The 14777-nt window shown below is 43.1% G+C and overlaps 1 protein-coding gene across 2 annotated transcripts in view; it reads left to right on the top strand.

Annotated features, from left to right (window-relative positions):
* Nucleotides 1-14777, top strand: part of ntng1a (netrin g1a) — a 113438-nt gene that overhangs the window by 57373 nt on the left and 41288 nt on the right. The gene's annotated exons all lie outside the window — the stretch shown is intronic.

The raw sequence follows: 14777 nt of genomic DNA, 5'->3' as shown, positions 1-14777 counted from the left end.
CTCCAGGGTGACCAACTGACCGCTAGCTACCGTTTTCTAGGTTTAATACTGCAGGGATGTAAGGAGGTGGTTCTGTGAAGACGAGCACAACGAACCAGGTTTGAATCCAAACCACTAAATAAAACTGTTGTTTCAGTTTGTTAGAAGTCGGATCGTGGTTGAGGCAGCTTCCTGTGTTTGTGTGGCCAAAGGAATCATAGAGGTTTAGATATCAAGGAGCCACCATGACGGAGACTTCTGTAGCGTTCTCTTACCTGCATGGCTTAGAAACTCAAGCTAGCGTTGTGGCAAATGTTAAATGTTTCTGGTGAAAAATGACTGATCAGCATGTAGAAGAACATCCAGTGTGTGTCATTCACTTCAATAATTAGTCGATTAAAAAACCTTTCCTAGTCACAAGGTAGATTTGATTTAAACAAAGAAACGTCCTAGTTTCTCCTTTTTGGGGGAAGAATCAGACAGTTTGACCTCCTTGGGCTGTGAACACTTTAATTTAAAACCCTAAAGAACTTCATAGAGGTATTGACCGCTGGGTGGAACTGCTAAGAACCTACAGACGACATAAGAACACCGTGACTAGATAAGTTTTGGAAGCGCTGTTTTAAAACTTTTGCAGTTGAAGGGATTTTTTTTTTAAAGCTTGTCATGTTTGTTGCAGAAACTACATCTCAGTCATGTTAATTCTGATCAGCTGCTTTATGTTATACGTCCATCGGTGACGCTCGTCCTCGGCATCGCGGCTTTCGGTGAATGGACTCATTAGATTACAGACACACTGTAAAATCAAATCGTCGTCTGGCCGAGCGTGTCCTCCGACCCACGCCGGCTGTCTCCTCTCACTGCTCTTGTTTACTCTCAGTCTCACTTCAAAGTGCAAAGGAACATTTTTCTTTATCCTTTTCTTTTGTTTTGCTTTGAATCAGTTTAGTCTGAAGATGCGAGCCGTCTTCCTCCACTCGTGGGAGAGAAGAAGTGCACGATGCTTTATTAGCTGATGACCCCACATTTTTTTCTGCTGAAATTATATCTCTGCTCTTTGAAGGTGCGTGCGGTTACCTCTAAAGTTTTCCTTGTTTCAAGAGTTCATCCAGCTTTGAGCGGCTTTAAATGAGCCAACAGCAGAATGAGTTTGCTTCTGATGTGAGAACTGAGATCCACTTGGCAGCTGAAGGGATAGCAGCTATAGTCCTGAGTTGACATTTCAGACCCTGGCTGCCATCAGTGAGGGAGTGTTCTGCTTTTGACCCGCTATTGACCTTCATTTATACGAGGATGCCTCTGTACCTTCACTTTATCTCCTCGCATCTGTGTTTCCTGTTACTGGCACAACCCAGCCAGCTACCAAACAGCCCCAGCTGCCTCTCTATTCCCTTTGTCTCTTTCTTCCTCCTTCCATCAACACCTACATCACCTGTCATTCCTGACTTCTGTCCAGGCCATTTCTCCACCTCCCTGCCTTTGATCCTCCTCTCTTAGTTTGTCTCTAGCTGAAGCCCTCCCTGCTTGAGTCTGCCAGTTCGAGGAGCTCAAAAGAAATTTTTATCAGTCGGAGCAGAAACTTTTTCGGCTCGCCTTGCTCCTGTGCGCTGGAAGAGGCTGCTTCATAACGCTATCAGATCTCTGAGAAGTGTGCGTGCTGGATGTGAGGCTGTTTGGACAACAGAGCATCTTCGAAGCTCCAGCTGCAGAGACGCAGGGACAAGCTGGCAAACAGAGACATACGCCCGCATGAAATAAATCCTAACATGATTTATTAGCTCCACCTGTCCTCCTGGAGTCTCAAAGCCACCTGCAGTCCTCTTCTTCTTCCCGCAACTCCTGCTTCGACTTCTCCCTTTTTTTTACACACCTAATGTGGATAATGAGAACCCATAATGTCGAGCTTGTTTACAGTGGTTTCCGTTCGTCATTTACTCAAATGTGCACCCGTCTCCAGCCAGCTGTCGTGGGTGTGTTCCTATGTGAGCAGTATTAATATAGAAGCTGCCCCCCCTATCCAATTAATTGCATATTCCCAGCTGGAAAAACCTCCCCAAGCAATACACATGTGAACCGTGAAGGTAAAAAAAAAAAGAGGAGAGGGGATTTGAATGATGCAATCGTGCAGAATAGGAGGTGCATTGCGATGGCAGCAGCAGCAGAGTGTTGTGCGCCACATTTAGAGGCCACAGCTGCCAGCGCGGAGACATCCAAATACAGCTGCTGGCAACGTCACACCGCTGTCGCCACGTCTTTGTCCTCTATGGCGACGGAGGGGGAAAAAAAAATTAAAACAACATGGGGCATATTCCTGGATGGGAGGACGGAAATATTGTGCATGGTGATGTTTCTCCTGTCAATCAAGCCCTGGTTCAGATGTTTAATTAGCCCCTATTACGGGGAGGGAAAGCGTTTTTAGCCCCGCTAGGGGCGTGAATCTGCCAACGACAATGTCAGTGTTTTGTTTCTGCTTCGTCCAGAGTGAAATATCCCAACGAGTGCTCGACGGATCGCCAGGAAATGTTTTCCAGATTTGCACACATCCCACACAGGATGACTTGTAATATTAGCTTTTCATCATCGTCTCTACATTTTTAGTTTTTTTTATTTGTCTACCACTTGGCATTCTCGTCCTCTTTGTGTTTCCAGCTCATAATGAAATGAGGTGATCAGGAAGCTGCTCAAATCTTGCTTTTTTCCAACAGGGTGAAAGACTGATCAATGTGTTTAGACTCCATATAAAAAGTTAGAAGCGTCCTTGGGCCTGATTGTCCATTTAATAAACTAGATGTTTGCACTCTCCATCGTTACTACAGTATTTTAGTCATATCATATGCGGTAAGGCTGACGGTGACTCACATTAGCTGTTGGCCGCAGTTAGAAATGCTTAAGCCTACATGAAATGTATTATTTGCTCCAATTTTTTATTTTTTTTTTAAATTAGGCACTTGTAGCTTTGCTTTTTAACCACCGACAAGGTTCTTACTCCCACAGGATAGCAGCAAAGCCAAACCTGCATCAAAGGGCCTTTTTAAATTTTAGCGATTTAACATTATAGTCGCGCATGATTTCATGAAACGTGTTCGGCGTGGACCTGCCAGAGCGTTTGCTCAGAAATGTGACAGAATCTATATGTATTCTCATCTGATTCCTTTATGTTTAAGATGTGGTTTTGACATGCACGGTGGAAGATGTGCAATAAAAATAGAGCTCAAGAGGAGTTCCACATAAAGCCGTCAACAACTTACATAATGAAGTTAACCTGAAGGCATTAAGACGGAGCCTCGCAGACGTAAGCGACTACCTGATAAGTGGTGTTTTTCTATTAATTTATAGAATGCAGTTTGCACAGACATTAAAGTAATCAGAGAGCCAGAGAGCACCAGCGCTTATACATAAACTTGCTGCAATTATTAGCAGGTTTCTGCATTACATAACTTCCTGGTATTTATGCAGATCAGACAGTTGACAGTTATTATATCAATAATGACACAAAAAATGTGGATAGAAAATTGAAAAACGTGTTTTTTTGTGAAGCCAAACAGGTTGTGTTGCTGTGGGAACGAATACACTTGAATTCTGATTGTGTTTTGTTTCAGTGGTTGTCGGGGTTAAAGAGCGTCTGTGTCAGTCGCAGATTTTAGCCGGTGAACGTGATCGAGGCTGCTCAGCTTCACGCCGAATCCTCGTATGAACTACCTTTTCCAAGCACATATTCTTCTTCAGACTTCCCCAGTCTTTCCCCACACTGCTCACCACTCTCACATACAAATGATGGGATGAAAGAAGGATGGATTTTGACTGCTTAGTCTCTGTTTGCTGAATTGCCCCTTTCCAAAGACAATCCAGCTTAAACCTATTGTACTGTACTTTCATAAGACCATTGCTATTTCATTTTTTTATATATATATATTTATATATATATATATTCATGACACAAACAACAGTGTTTGCGGTTTGTTGTTCCCCGTCTGAATGAAGCTGTTGCAGCAGTGTTTATACAGAACGCTGCATATAGAAATCTCTGTAGGCGTAGCTTGTGTGCGGAAAAGCAGCCAGGTGAAAGTGGCAATCTTTGCTTTTCAGATGAATAGTGCTCGGAAATTACTGCTGATTTTTCAAGCGCATTGCTACGGTTCAAACCGGCAGCTTTTCTCAGGCTCGTTGGTCGGGACTCACAAAATACCAAAGTACAAGAGAATTGGGTTTTTTTTTTAAACAGTAGTAAAGTCAGGACTTGATAATCTGACACTAAATGTAAAACCTTCTTTTATGTCGGATTGTCAAGACGGAGGTCCAGATACAAGGAGGGCTTGATGCTGGAAGGATCATTAGTTCTTAATCATTGTTCATAGTTGCTATAATAACTAGTAGTTCTGGTCCCAGTAGAACTTTCTGCTCTCTGGATATTCAGGCCCAATTAATGATGAATATCAGAATATTCGTCCCGGTCGGGGGACACTTCCACCCCGGGGCAGCGCTCTGACGGGGTGGAAGTGTCCAGAACACACAGGCAGTACTTGGCTGCTGATGCTAGTTTAGTTAGCGCTCACACTTCTGTTTCCTCCATCGGTGGCGGTGGGGGAGTGGCAGATACGCTCCACCGTTACCATCCATGTTTACTTCCGTAAACACTGAGCACGCTCGCTGCGTGTGACGTCGTCGTGTCCTCTTCTGCGCATGCGGGACACTTTTGGGTCGTATGAAGTTCACACAGCAGATCACATACAAGTCGCATTGAACTGGAAACGTGAAGGAAGTCACAAAGAAATCCTCATTGAGCATCAAGTCCTGCAGTGTGAACGTAGCCAATCTGTGGGATTGTTCAGTCAGATAATACGCCGTCATCCTGATTGGTGACATTAAATGTCATGTCGGAGTCACAATCCAAGGCTGTCGCTATGTTAAGGCTGTTTTTATGGGTTCTGTTGGTTTTTCCTAAAAACCTGTCGGATAGCAGGTTTAGGATTGTTAAGGGTCGATTATGGAGTCACGACTGTAGTTAAACATTTGTAATGATGCCTTTAGAACTTGTCTGACATAAAAAGAACTTATTAATGTAACGGTGTTATTTTCCACCATGACTGCACATTTTCACATTGAGTGTATCGTTGTTTGTTTTCGCATTTTTTTACTTTCACACAACTTATTTTTTCACTTGATAAAGTCATTCCATCCCTGATCATATAAAACTCAAATCAGGCCCACTGTGTCACAGGTTAACTGTAAGAACTAAATTGGGAAATATTAATAAATAAATAAAAAATACAATAAATTCTTTTCCAGTTGAACTCCTGTCAGTGAAAGCAACCAGTGCTTCCCAGTGACAAAAAAAATAAATCCTGTGAGCGTTGTGGAAACAGCAGAGCGCAGTTCAGGTCTAAGATAAAATGAAGTACACTGAAAGCTTTATGTACAAATAAAATCAAGTGATAAGCCACCGTGTCACTGACATTGAACCCACAGAAGGTGTACGAGCCAATCCCTTCCTATTTATCACAGGCCAGAGGAATCAACCGAGTCCAGAGATATGAGGTGCAAAGCGACAAGTGACATGAAAGATGCTATCAGCCGAGCAGAGGACAGGCGGCGCCTCGCCTCGACAAATCCTTTTCTCATTCTCGGGAATGAAGCAACATTCATTTTTCACTTCAGAAGACCAAGTTTGCACTTTAACTTGCTACGAAATTGGTTGTTTTCTCGAGTGCTGCGTTGCTGATAATGCGGGGCTTGTATTTCGTGCACTGATTTCTCTGCCGATGGCTTCGCCGTTATTAGCAGCCGGCACAGACGACAAATTTATGTCCTGGACTGGAAGACTGCACCTCGGATGTGGCCCGCATGACGAAACCATTCATGCTCCACCGGCGTACTGTATACGGGATGAGGAGGCAGCAGCACAGGCAGCGTTTCCATGAATGAGGCGGAGGGTGTGTGTCTGGTCTTTAATGTGTGTGTGTGTGTGTGTGTGTGTGTGTGTGTGTGCATTTTTGAAAATTTGTCCTCGAGGCAATATCCATCCCATATTGTGTTCCATAAATCCAAATATACTTCAACAGGAATTTAATCTAAAATTCCCAGTACACACACACACACACACACACACACACACACACACACAGGGCCACTGGTCCAGCTCTCCCCCTCCACACACTAACTGTTTATCCTCAACACACACACATTTTTAATAGATGTTTCACCTTTTTACCCCTCAGTTATGACGAGTTCCATCCTTTAGCTCAACATCCAGTTCCTATTAGCAAAGACACAGTTTAGTAGTAATCACTGACTGCTTTAGCAATGAGTTCATCCTGCGAACATCCTCGTATGACATGACCAGACGTGACCCGTCTTCAGGACACTCACCTCATTTGCTCTTTTGACATCTTCCCTTTAAGTCAGGGGTCTCAAACTCAACTTACCCGCTGGAGATAAAGTTCTGGTGAAGCTGGGCTGCACCACGTATTCCAGAAAAGTTCAACTGATCCAGTATTCTCAATCTTTATTAATAACAACTCAGAACGTGAACATCCTTCAGAACAGAGGCTTCTCCTACCTACTCCTAGACCATAGATATGTATAACAAATTCTAGATGTCTCGTCCACGCTGTCGGCCAATGGAATCGCACGGCCAAACTGGCGGCCATCTTGGTACAGTCCGCTCGCTCACCCATAACATTGTGTTGTAGTGGTACATGTGCTTTTTAAACAATCATAACTTGCTCAGTGTTCTACCGATTTCCAAACAGTTTGGTTTGTTATAAACGTCAGAGGTGTAGCTATAACTCTGCACTGATGGATGATCATGTTACACTCACGGCCAGCAACAATTAGTATTTTAATTATTTAGTATTTTATTTGTATTTTTTGTCATTTGAATTGTAGCCACGTTAATAACGTTTGTAAGAAACCAAACCAAAAAGATTTCAGCGAGATCAGAGTATTTGTGCAGATCACTCACCGTCCTTCACGTACCACAGGTTCCACCAGAGAGCTGCCCGAATCAAGATGGCCGCCGGTGATCCCGTTTGAAACATCTATCCTTTATTATACATACAGTATCCATGGTCCTTGCAACCAGAGACCAGGCAGCGCTTCCTCTGACACAGCTGAGCCACATTTGGCTTGAGAGAGGAAGTGTTTGAGACCCTCGGTATGGCTTGAAGATGCTCATCAGTGAGCTTGGACCTGTGCTTTGACTTCATGGTGGAGAACCGACAGACAGAAAAAAAACAAACCAAAAAAAAAAAATGTACTGGGTGACAGGATGTAGTTTCCCTCCACTCGGTGACACTCCAGAATCACGTTTCAAGTGGCTAATGTTAGCTCTGCTATGCTAGCCCACAACTGATAAAAAAAAATATAAAACGCCCACGGCAACGAGTGGCGCAGGTGTATGTGAGAACAACGTGGGGCCTCAATGAGATCCCTGCTTTGAATCAAGTTTACAAGAAATCACCTAAAATTCAGCTGCAAGGTGGTTTGGTGGTTAGTACTGTTGCCTCACAGCAAGAAGGTCGCCGGTTCACGTCCCAGTGAGGACACCCGGGATCTTTCTCTTCACGTTCTCCCCGTGCAGCGTGGGTTCTCTCCGGGTTCTCCGGCTTCCTCCCACAGTCCAGAAACATGTTGAGGTTAATTGGTGATTGTAAATTGTCCGTAGGTGTGAATGTGAGTGTGCTTGGTTGTCTGTCTCTAAGTGTAGCCCTGTGATAGACTGGTTACCTGTCCAGGTGAACCTGCCTTCACCCTGAGTCAGCTGGGATAGACTCCAGCCCCCCATGACCCTAGTGAGGATTAAGGTGTAGAGATGATGGATGGACCTTTAATTCATGACCATGTTAGAATCATCACCTCAAACTTATTGATCATCAGATCACACAAATAGATTTTAAGAATTATTACTTCCAATTTAATCGCTCAGTCATCAGATTACAGCGTTTCTGATCAGAGAGTCTTTTATTACTTAGAGCCGCTGTTCTGCTTCACACACACACACACACACACACACAGATAACACACTCAGCGTTTTTGATTCCCTTCATGATAAATACACCACCACGCAAACCAAATGATTACCTACTAAGTGTTTACTCGTGCTACATTAAAATCACGACGCTGTCAACGGGTGCAATGAGCCGTTTCCCATCTGATCCCTCATAAAGGCTCTTTATCTTCAAGCTAGGGTGGCCAATTTCCTCCATTGTGCTAGAAAAAGGGGGTCTCGGGCACAGAAACCAGGCACATCGGAGGCATTTTCTCTTCCTCGCCATCGACAGAGCGCATTCAACATTCATGTGGTGACCCATTTCATTAATGGAGAGGCCTTTCTCGACTTGTCTCCTCCCCGTCTTCGCCGGCTGCAGCCGCCCTCGTAATGGGCCCTCCTGTCAGGGCTTCATGACTAATCCCCTCATTGACCTCTCCTTCACTTACAGCCCCCACCGCCACACTGGTGAGTCGGTAACTGGTTGGAAGGTAGTGAGGGGGGGATGCTGGCAACACTTGGCGTGGTGAATGGCGTCTGTAAAAACAAGAGCACAGGGTTCTTGGTATGAATGAACATCTGTAGTAGGTATGCAGATGTGGTCGAAGCAGCAGATTTCAGAATGGACTCTAGTTGTGATGTGATAAATCGAGAGGTGAACCGGAGCCTCTACGGTGCCGTTGTTGTTTAAAACTAACCCTAACTGACCCGTTTTGTTTCTTGATGGATGGTGCTCATTGTGTTGCTTTAACATGAATTTGTGAGAAGTTATTTTTCCATGATCCCATCCTCCATCTGCCAGGAAATCTGCAAAACGTAGTGTCATGTATGTGCGCTGAATTAAATTCACCCTCGTCCTATTTTAGGAGTAGCTCAGTGTGTCACCTCATGACTCACTGGACAGTCGTCCTCTAATTTATTCATCCCCTTCCATTAAAGAAAAGGCAAAATTCACAGTAGTCACTAAAATAAAAAAGTAGTAATAAATAAAAATTTGCTAAATTAGAATTTAGTGAAATAAGATGTTGCTTTTCAATTTTGGTTGAAAAGAATGATTTTTAAAAATAAAAAACAAAACTGTCCTGGACAAATTAGAGCACTTTGCTGATGAGCAGTGGTCCAGAACACCTGTCAACAGGTGCAGAAGTCTGACTGAGAGTTACAGAAACACCTGATGGCAGTGATTGGCTCAAAGGGTTGTTCAACTAAATATTAGTTTACGGGTCCATCATGCTGGTTTTTTAAATATATTTCTGTTGAACCACAATTCAAAAGCAACGTCATGATTTTCATTCAGTTTTTATTTATTATTACTTTTCTCAGTTTCAACTTATTTCAGTGACTGAAGCTGTTTTTTTTTTTTTTTTCTTCTTTAATGGGAGGCTGTGGTCTGAGGACGACTGTAAGTCCAGTGCTGATATTCAGTGATCTTATTGGGAACTGGAGCAGGAAGCCAATAAGGTTGCCATAGCAACCTAAAATCTGGTTGTTGATTTGCCACCTAAAAACTTCCCTCTTTGTATCAGAGGTATGTATTTAGAAGTGTTCTCCTTTTTTTTTTTTAATCCTCTGATGCCTTATAATAGCTGAACTGTTGTTTCCTCAACCCTCTCCTCTCGTGGCAACTCAAGCACACCAGCTCACCTGCAACTTTACTCAAACACTATAAAACTACTTAACGTGACACAATAACCGTAATTATGCAGTGATTCAGCTTCATGTGTTTAAGCTGGACGATGGAGAAGAAAAATGATGCAGAAAGCTCCACCCAGCAAGTTAACTGAGAATGAAATCCAGGTTTTGGAAACGCCACTGCTTACTTCACTCATGATACAGTCGTCCTCAGATTTATTTATACCCTCCCAATACAGAAGGGAAAAAACAGCTGAAATAAGTTGAAATTGACAAAAGTAATAATAAATAAAAATGTAATGAATATCATGACGTTGCTTTAGAATTGTGGTTCAACTGAAATATTTAATAAAAGAGTAAAAAATAAATAAAAACAAGCATGATGGGACCCATAAACTAATATTTAGTTGAACAACCCTTTGAGCCAATCAGGTGTTTCCTGTAACTCTCAGTCAGACTTCTCACCTGTTGACAGGTGTTCTGGACCACTGATCATCAGCAAAGTGCTCTAATTTGTGCATGAAAGTTTTGTTTTTTATTTTTTGTAATTATTCTTTTCAACCACAATTCAAAAGCAACATCTTATTTCACTAAATTATAATTTAGCAAATTTTTATTTATTATTATTTTGTCAATTTCTACTTATTTCACTAAATATTGTGAATTTTGCCTTTTCTTTAATGGAAGGGGATGAATACTTTCGACTTTATTGCCCCCCCACAGCTTTTTACTTTCCCTTAAAATGACAAAAACACCAATTATACAATTTCTGACCCCTCCAGGTTGGATGTTGTGAGCTTTTGTAGGATACAGTTTGTGGATTCATACAGTTTTGGCGGTGAACGCCTCAAACTAAGCTGTTCTTACAACAGTGTTCAGTACTTGTGTTGCAACATTAATGTGATAATGGCTTGTTGATGTAAAAATAGGACACGCGAGACCTCACAACACGTGCTAATGAACTGAGAAATTAAAGGCTAACGAAAGCGCTCGCTTTGACCTAAGCGAAAGAAAGTGATGATTAGTTCTGCAGCGGTACATCATGTGACGCACCAGAACGAGTTGGCCACCCTCTCATCAGTCAGGCCTCCTGCTGAGCTAGCCATATCGGCACCAACGACATGAGAAGAGAGCCTCGTCAGTGAAGAAAACACCATATGGCAGTGTTTCCCCCTCGCAAGCCGAAGCAGATACAGCATTTTCTAACAGAGGGAGAGGTGTCGACAGCGTCGTCGTACTGTTTCTGTTTGTCTAATTCCGCCTCGCGAATTCACACGCACGGCGACGGCGCTGATGTGGCGAGATCCCGAACCTCCCCGAGCGAGATATTTGATTCTGATCTGAAGACGACAGGGAGTGATGAATAAAAACCGCCTAATAATGGGATCATTGAGTCATGAAAAGCGATTCTGAGCGAGTTATCTTTGGCGGAGGCCGGTGAATGCAGACGCTCATTATGTATGGCCATCCGATGGTGCTTTAGCCTTCAAGCAGAACAGGATCGTACAATAGAGCTGCAGCTGACAAAAGCAGGAGAAGAATGCAATCAAACAAAGAAAAAGTGCTGTATAGAAATTTCCAGACCTTTGCTCCTTTAGTAAGGTAATGTAACTTATTGGAGCACGATGTCTCCGTGGTGATGGCTGATGGTGATGATGATGATGATGATGATGTTAGGGGATGGTGATTAGAGGGTCAGGGCAGAGTTCAACAGTCTGGACTCACTGAGCAAATTACCACCAGGGCAGCACTAACATGTGTCACCACAAGCTTTGTAGCTAGCTTGAGTATTTACTGGGGATATATCACACCGGTATCAGCCGATATTAGTGTTTTTGCCCATATATCGGTATCGGTCCGATGAACAAATTTAGCCAATGATTGTCTCACGTTGGCGCCTTCATCTCTACATTTTATATCGCTGCTATTACACAGATGTTTTCACTAGAGGTGGGACTTTAAATAACGCGTTAAAGTTCGACCCCTAACATACTTTAACGCATTAAAAAATTAACGCATTTAATCGCAGTTTGCATCCAAACACGGGACGTTTGTCAGCGCCCGATTCATGGTCCACCAATCACAGTGTTACGTCAGCGCTACGCTAACAACAACAATCTGATGAGAGCACATCACTTGGACTGATGGAGGGCAAGTTTCATTTTAAAAAACTGCCTGATGGAAGCCTTGACCAGAGTGTGGTTTTGTTCAACTTGTGCAAAAAAAGAATTTGCATCCCACCGAAGCACATCAAGCGTATGGTGCCACCTGAATGCAGAGCTGGAGCTGTTAGCGCTGTTAGCAGTCCTGGTGTCGGCAGCCCGACTGGATTCAGACCCAAAATTAGTACGTCAACATCTGACAAACTCACAAAGTCACTTGCAAAACGGATCGCTCTGGACTGTAGAGCACTTTGGGTGGTAGAAGATGAGGGTTTAGAAAATGTGCTACAGATAGCGATTAATTTTTAGCGCGTTATTTTTGTTGTATTTAATTAATTAACACGTTAAAGTTCCACCCCTAGTTTTTACTTTAATGATCCTGGACTTTAAATGTGTTAAATATGTTTGGATTTGTTTTACTTTTGTAATTAAGAAGACTATGTGGTCTAATCTGGAGCGTCTTTTGAGCAGTTTTCTCACAGTGCTTACTTACACTCATTTTTCTGTGTGAACAAAAATCGAATATCGGCGATAACAGAAATCTTAATATCGGTATCGGGCGGAAATTTTAATATCGTGCATCACTCGTATTTACGTGCAGAGTGGCTGTACGGCTGTCAAAGTACCAACAAGACCTGAAGTTATAATCCTGAAGACTTCCCTTCTGGTCGACTGGTTATGCTCAGCTTGTTTTAATAACAGGAGCTCAAGAGCAGCGTTGATTTCACCAACAAACTATGATGAATAAAATATTTGCTCACAATGAAAACTAAACTAAAACTATCAGCAAGACCTAAACTGTGACTGAAGGCTGGCTGAGATTTGAAACTTTTGGATTTGAGGTTAAAGATAAATAATGATATAGATAAATTAGCTTGTTAATGAAGTTAACTGATGAACAAATGCAGAGAAGAAGCCTCTGTCTGTCCCACCTAACCAGGTAGGAGGTTGATCGGACTCTCCTGCAGCAATACGTTAAGAGCAAATCGTCTTTTTTGTTGTTGTTGTTTTTCTACCGTTATGGAGTTTTAGGTCAGAAATTTCTCACCAGCTCCCAACTGTGTGGTCAGATGTCTAAAAAGCGAGTGTTCTGAAGAAACTCAGATCTGAAGAAGAAAAAATAAAAGCAAAAAAAACAGTTTGCCATATGATCGTTTGCCATCTGGAAAATGAACTCAGACACCAGGGGGACAGTGACAAATCTGAAGCGCTGAAAATGTGTAGCAGCAACAATTTTTTAAAAGAAAGACTGCTTCAGTTGTGAAAAAAGGAATTTCAGATACAACATATTGATTGCAGAGATTAGATTTTGTTCTCAGCCTGTCAAAGCGCTGTGCGAGCTTTCAGAACTTGATCGCAAACAAGAGAAAAACTCTGGATTTTAAGCTGAGTTTCAACCTTTCACAGCTTTGTCTGAGCTTGAAACGAGGCCTAATGTTTATCCCCCTGATGCTACGTGAGCAGGACGGACGAGCAAAGTGTGACTCTGATGATTAACATTAACGGTTTCACCGCAGAGCAAAGGATCCTTTTCCATTAACCGCATGACGGACAAGCGTAACCATAGCAACCGCATATAAAGATGGTGACAGCTGAGGCCTCATTGATTCGACCGTTAGAATTAGAAACACAGACATGATAACGAAGTGACTTATTGACTTAAACTTATGCACATTTTCATCAAAAGGCTAAAACTGAATGTGGTTCAAGAGTCTAAACGACACATTTATCAATCAGCGCCGCTCTCTTATGTGGATCCTCATTAGCGCCGGCCTCGGGCTCGCCGGTTCTTCCTCAGGTCCTCTTCAAAAACTATCCAGGACGGACTCTTTTTTTTTCACTCTCACAAACTATAGGCTATGGAATGACATTTACCTTCAGTCCCGTTTGCATGCGGACAAGGCCGACTGTACCAGCGTTAGAGGTGACTAATGAACTGAACCGAGTGCGATGTGATGAAAATGTGAAGGATTGTAACCTCAAGATGAGCAAAAGAAAATATTCTCACCCACTCCTGGCCTTCCTTTGCCTCCTCAGGCATTCACGCGGCTGCGTTTGGACATACTGAGCAAATTAAATTGACTTTTCGTGCACTTCTTTATGTGTTCTGATTCATTTGGGCCTTTTTCCACAATTTATTTAAATATTTCTGTCTTTAAAAAATGAGCAAAAAGGCTTCCTCGAGCTACTTTAAAAAAAAAAAAGCAGCAGCATGTTGTAGCTGCTTGTGATTGTGAAAGTTTTCCGACGCGGCCCTGACTGGAGCTCTGCTGTCAGAAGACGGATCACACGTCTGCTGGCGCTCTGCATTCCTTTTAGCCGGTGCTGGGATTCTGTGGTGCTGAACCGATCGCTCCCACACTTCATACATCTTTTACTTTGCTGCAGAATTCCGTCACTCAAGTGTTTTTTGTTTGTTTGTTTATTTGTTTTTTTGGGCACTGGGGTGTTTTTTTGTTTCTTTTGCAATCCAGCTGATGCTCCAGTGTTGATGGGAAATGTTTTGCTTTATCTTGTTGTCCAGTGAAACTATCTGCTGTAAACTTTAAGCAGACTGTAATCATCTTGTTCAGTAAACAGGACGGTGAGGTGATCAGGCAGGTGTTGCATCAGACCGTTGTGGTGACGACGAGCTCACCAGTTGCTCTACGTTCCATCCCTCGTCCATGAACTCTGGGTAGTGACCGACAGAATGAGATCATGAATACAAGCAGCTCAAAATGAGTTTCTTCTGTCGTGTAGCTGGACTCGGCCTGGCCGTCCTGTGGGAGCTTAAAATCGCTGCTCCTTTGCGTCGATCCAGCCGAGGTGGTTCGGGCGTCTGATGCCTCCCGGGCGTAATTTGAAGGTATCGTGGGCAGATCCAGCTGGGATGAGACCCTGGATGAGACCCAGAGCTCACTAGAGGGACGGCATATCTCATCTGGCCGAGGAACGCCTCGGGACCTCCTCAGAGGAGCTGGACAGTGCTGCTGGAAAGAGGGACGTCTGGAATGGAAGAATAGATGGCTGGATGG

The sequence above is a fragment of the Stegastes partitus genome, unplaced genomic scaffold, assembly GCF_000690725.1.
Source record: "Stegastes partitus isolate 25-593 unplaced genomic scaffold, Stegastes_partitus-1.0.2 Scaffold186, whole genome shotgun sequence".
NCBI lineage: Eukaryota > Metazoa > Chordata > Actinopteri > Pomacentridae > Stegastes > Stegastes partitus.
The sequence above is the reverse complement of the archived record's forward strand: the minus strand, read 5'-3'. Positions and strand labels throughout refer to the sequence as shown.